Genomic DNA, 5,937 nt, shown 5'->3' on the forward strand with positions numbered 1-5,937 from the left:
TTAATTGTCTTTGCTCTTGCTACACACAAACACAGCTTCTGCTCAGGATAGGTGACTGCGCTCCACTCAATTTACAAGGCAGGGAGAGAGGGGGCCCCTCTCCAAACAACTCTTAAGGACCCCATATATCCAGAGCCGGCCCTAACCAATATGATGTCCTAAACAAGATTTTGGCTGGTGACTCCTAGCACCGCTGCTAGTACAGCCTCTGACCCTGCACCCCTTTCCCAGCACCATCACCCCTCACCGATAGGAGTCCTTATTTTGGTGCTCCTACCCCCTATATTTTAAATAGGAACAGTGTGCACATTTGGCGCATAGCCCAAAAGGGGCTTGTTCTCACTGAGAAGGGGCATGGCCACACAATAGTACCCCCACTGCTCGGGATATCGATGTCAAAATACCGGCAGCCAGAATCCTAAATGTTCTTCCAGTGGGATGTACTGACGTCCTGGAGGAGGAGGGATTTTGGGGGTGTAAGTTAGCTTTAGGCATGAGAAGGGGGGTTAGGGTGCCGTAACGGGAAGGTTAGGGTTAGATACCGGGGAGGGAGGGAGGGTTAGGTTTGGTCACTTAGAAGGGGAGATTAGGTTTAGGCAGTGGGGAAGGTAGGGTTAGGCACCACCCGAAAGGGTTAGGATTAGGCACCACCGGGGAGGGTTAGGTTTAGACACCCACAAGGGATGGTTAGAGTTAGGGTAGGGGGCAGGGGCGGTTTAGGGTACTTTACAGAGGGCTGTTGGGATACTGATGGACGGGATGCTGCTGTCGGTATTCTGACCACCGGCATCCCATCCATCGGGAAATCATACTGAACCCCTGGAAATCTCTGCTGCTTATTTGACGGGTACTCACTATGGAAGATGCGTCCGGGTAAGTAGTAGTCCCTGTACGAGCCACCAAAAATGTGACAACTTGGAAGAACCACGTCCAGCAGATATGGTTAAAGCAGTAGTTTTTTTTTCCCACCATGGCTTCAATAACCACTTCACAGCAAAAATGTCAGCCAACAGAGCAGTGAGTTATAATCTTTAGTCACAGCACCCTGATACTAACTAACACCCCCAGATCCGGAATAAGGGGGGGAGCAGGATGTAAGTACTCCCGGGCCCCCCTCACTAAAAGGGTCCCCCGCAATCTGCCACAGATCGGATCTGTATTACTGATCTTATCCACAGTGCAGCAGCCTGCAACAGACAGCACCAGCCACCGACACACTAACAGTAACAGACAGCCACCAGTGGCGTAGAACAGTGCTGGGCTGCTGGCAGCTGTCCAATGGAATGTGAAGCTGCAGCATGCAGCTCAGCCACTGGCTAAAACACACAGGACCTGCACATGAACAAGGAGAGAGGAACATGCTTTTTTTCAAATTAAAATGTAAATAATAAAAATGTGTGTGTGTATGTATGTATATACACACACACACACACACACACACACAATCGGTGATCTGGCCAATCATAGTGAACTAGGCGGTTCACAACCCTACAGAAGCCGGGACGAGGCGGGACTAAGAACTAATTATACTAAAAGGACACATCCATAGACAATACGTCGACTTCCGGCAGAAGTGATATCGTCTTGCGGGCCAATATGCGGTTCACGGGAGGATCGCCATAGCAACAATACAACTTGCATCAGACGCGAACGGACTTCCGGCAGAAGTGACATCGTCTTGCGGGCCAATATGCGGTTCACGGGAGGATCGCCATAGCAACAATACAACTTGCATCAGACGCGAACGGACTTCCGGTTCCGGGAGAAAGAGGATGACGCAACTGTATCGAAAGACTGTCCATGGCACATGCGCATCCCATATGAGTATGATACCGGAAGTGGGGCAGAAACGTCTCACTCCGGCACTAGAAATACACGTGTGCACTGCACATGCGCAGTAAGGACTTGGTGACACCGGAAGTGTGGCGGAAGTGCCGCAATCCGGCTGTAACACACGATTTCTCTATATATTAATTTATTATTATTGTTTATTCTTAAAATATGAATGTATCTGTACAATTCACTTGATTTGCACTGTCCCCCATTTAATAAGGCACAATCTAACATATATTCCTAACTAAAACTCACTAACCAGCCCTGTAACAGGTAGTGACATCATTAATCACAGCCTGATTATAGAGGGTATATATAGAGACCCGATCCCAGCACATCAGTACCCCTTGAAGAAGTCATCAGGACGAAACGCGTTGGGCTCTCCCTCTGTGACCCTCTACAAACTAAGTTAAGACTCTCCTTGATACTTATTTATTATAATTTCAGCATTTTTGTTAGTCATTTTTTATTATTGCTTTTACTGGTTTTAGGCTAAAGTTTTTGGTCTTAGAACTCTGCGGGGGTGTTTTTAACAGAACATAACCTCTCCCCCATATATATATAGATATTTTTAGTCAATTTTACCTTCTTACTAATTATATTATATTTTACCTGTACCAAATAAATTTGTATATTTTATTTTATTATATACATGGTTTGATATATTTTTTACACCAGTGGTCGCCGATACCCTTATACCATTTTTCTCATATATATATATATATATATATACACACACACACACACACACACACATGATATATATATATATATATATATACTTATATATACAGCAAATACAGAGGCGGCAGTGGCACTCAGCAGTCTTTTTCAATATGTATAAAATGGTCCTTTAATCCTACGTATTGGGGTCAGCCCCGTCGTCAGGGACAACAATGCGTCTGGGTGTGTATATCTATCTATCTATCTATCTATCTATCTCTACATATGTATATGTCATACAGGACAAATTGGCACACACTGCTTACTCCACTTTAATAACTTGTTGCCCTCCAAAAAAATAGGGAACAAAACTTCTCTAAATTACAAACAAGCGGTGGCACTCACCCAATTATAGCCATTTCAATGTTAGTCCTGATGAAAATGTACCAACATTGAAACATCAGCTAAAATTGGGTGGTCTTGTCATTTATTACCTGAGTACCGTCGCTTGTTTGTATATAATATTTACATATATATGGCCAACACCGCTTTAAGGAGCACATTATCTTTTATAAGAGATACATTGACGACATTTTAATTATTTGGGATGGGTCGACGGATCTTTTTAATCAATTTTTTAGCCTCTTAAGTCAGAATGACCATAATCTTACCTTCACCTCCTCTATCAATACCAGCAGCATTGAGTTCCTCGACCTTACACTAATGGGAAAAGAAGGAAGAGTCACAACCACGAATTTTATAAAGAAAGTCGACCAGAATAGTTACTTGCATTACCGGAGCAATCACCTGAAAAAATGGAAAAAGAATATTCCATATTCACAATTCCACAGAATCAGAAGAAATTGTAGCGAATTAAAAGACTGTGAAGAACAAATGGGAATTTTTAAGTCCAGATTTGAGGAGAAAGAGTATCCGGCAACAGTCATCGAAGAAGCAATCACGAGAACCAGGGCATTGGAAAGAGATAATCTGCTTGAATATAGAGTGAAAGACCAGAAGGGAGAAAGAGTCTCCTTCATTACCACCTACAACAGACACGAGAACGTGATTAAGAAATCTCTTAATGACCATTGGAAAATCCTGCTAATGGACCCAGTTCTCAAAGAGATTTTACCCCCACACCCGGATATTCTCTACAAGAAATCTAGGAATTTAAAGGACATTCTGGCACCAAGCATGCTCAAATCCTCAACGGTGGAGAATAGCTCAATGCCAAGGTGTGTTGGATCTTACAAATGTGGCAGGTGTAATATCTGCAGATATCTTCATCCCAATAGAAGAACATTCAGTGATGTCGGTAATAACAAAGAGTACAAGATCAAGGACTTTATTAATTGTAACAGCTCGTCAGTTATCTACCTTCTGGAGTGCACCTGCGGCAAGAAGTACGTCGGCAAAACCAAAAGAACGTTGAAATTAAGGATCCAGGAACATGTACGTAACATCAAAAACAAAGTGGACAATCATACTATACCGAGACATTTTATGGCAGAACACAGCTTGAACCCGGATGAACTCACCTTTAAAGCAATAGAGGTGGTGAAACTAGGAGAAAGGGGTGGAGATCTAGCCACCAAGCTATCCCAACGAGAAATGTTCTGGATTTTCCACCTGAGAACCATGCATCCATTGGGACTTAACGAGAACTATGAGATTGCACCATTTCTGTGAAGTTCCCCCCCCCGCCCCCTTTTTTTACCTTTTTACTTTTTTACATTTCTCCTCCTTCCCCCTGTTTAATCACAACACTGTAAATAGATTATATCACTGTTAATTAGCACATCACTAATAAAAATATATTAATTAAACATATGGCAGTTTGGGTTTTCCTGCTGGATGAATACAGTCATTCCACACTGGAAAAGCCCAACCTCGTCCGATCTTGGAAGCAAAACAGTGTTGGGCCGGACCAGTACCAGGGGAGGTGACTACCTGGGAAGATCCGGTACTGTATAAGAAGAGCGAAAGGGAAACAAGGTATCTACCATATGCAAATTTTACACTCACACAAGTATGGCTTGCATCTTGGATTTCACTGTAATATTAGATCATTAGTATATCACACACGTTTTAATATCAAATGGATCTAATCACTGTAACTTTATAGACCACTGGCTCACTTAATTTATTGTATATTAATAATGCGATCACTTTAACAAATCACACGGGATTAAAATCATTATTTATATATTATATATTTTATATAATCAAACACGCTTCTCACGTACACCACTTTAGCACAAGCACTTTCTCATAATAATGACCAGATCTATCAGCAATAAATTAAATTAATAATTTTTTACTGTATTTTACATACAAATATATATATTAATATAAGGTCGCTCCATGCATATTCTCTGAAAATTTTATGTCGATAAAGTAATGATCACTAAAACTACTTTTTCTCTACATCCTATATATATTTATTCCGGAGATCAACGGAATCGGTGATCTGGCCAATCATAGTGAACTAGGCGGTTCACAACCCTACAGAAGCCGGGACGAGGCGGGACTAAGAACTAATTATACTAAAAGGACACATCCATAGACAATACGTCGACTTCCGGCAGAAGTGATATCGTCTTGCGGGCCAATATGCGGTTCACGGGAGGATCGCCATAGCAACAATACAACTTGCATCAGACGCGAACGGACTTCCGGCAGAAGTGACATCGTCTTGCGGGCCAATATGCGGTTCACGGGAGGATCGCCATAGCAACAATACAACTTACATCAGACGCGAACGGACTTCCGGTTCCGGGAGAAAGAGGATGACGCAACTGTATCGAAAGACTGTCCATGGCACATGCGCATCCCATATGAGTATGATACCGGAAGTGGGGCAGAAACGTCTCACTTCGGCACTAGAAATACACGTGTGCACTGCACATGCGCAGTAAGGACTTGGTGACACCGGAAGTGTGGCGGAAGTGCCGCAATCCGGCTGTAACACACGATTTCTCTATATATTAATTTATTATTATTGTTTATTCTTAAAATATGAATGTATCTGTACAATTCACTTGATTTGCACTGTCCCCCATTTAATAAGGCACAATCTAACATATATTCCTAACTAAAACTCACTAACCAGCCCTGTAACAGGTAGTGACATCATTAATCACAGCCTGATTATAGAGGGTATATATAGAGACCCGATCCCAGCACATCAGTACCCCTTGAAGAAGTCATCAGGACGAAACGCGTTGGGCTCTCCCTCTGTGACCCTCTACACACTAAGTTAAGACTCTCCTTGATACTTATTTATTATAATTTCAGCATTTTTGTTAGTCATTTTTTATTATTGCTTTTACTGGTTTTAGGCTAAAGTTTTTGGTCTTAGAACTCTGCGGGGGTGTTTTTAACAGAACATAACCTCTCCCCCATATATATATATATATAGATATTTTTAGTCAATTT

General features: G+C 42.1%; 1 pseudogene; it reads left to right on the plus strand.

The window, feature by feature from the left end:
• The first annotated feature begins 4,355 nt into the window (after positions 1 to 4,355).
• Positions 4,356 to 4,474, plus strand: LOC134896524 (5S ribosomal RNA; annotated as a pseudogene).
• Positions 4,475 to 5,937: the final 1,463 nt, after the last annotated feature.

Source organism: Pseudophryne corroboree, chromosome 3, assembly GCF_028390025.1.
Source record: "Pseudophryne corroboree isolate aPseCor3 chromosome 3, aPseCor3.hap2, whole genome shotgun sequence".
In the NCBI taxonomy this organism is placed as follows: Eukaryota; Metazoa; Chordata; class Amphibia; order Anura; family Myobatrachidae; genus Pseudophryne; species Pseudophryne corroboree.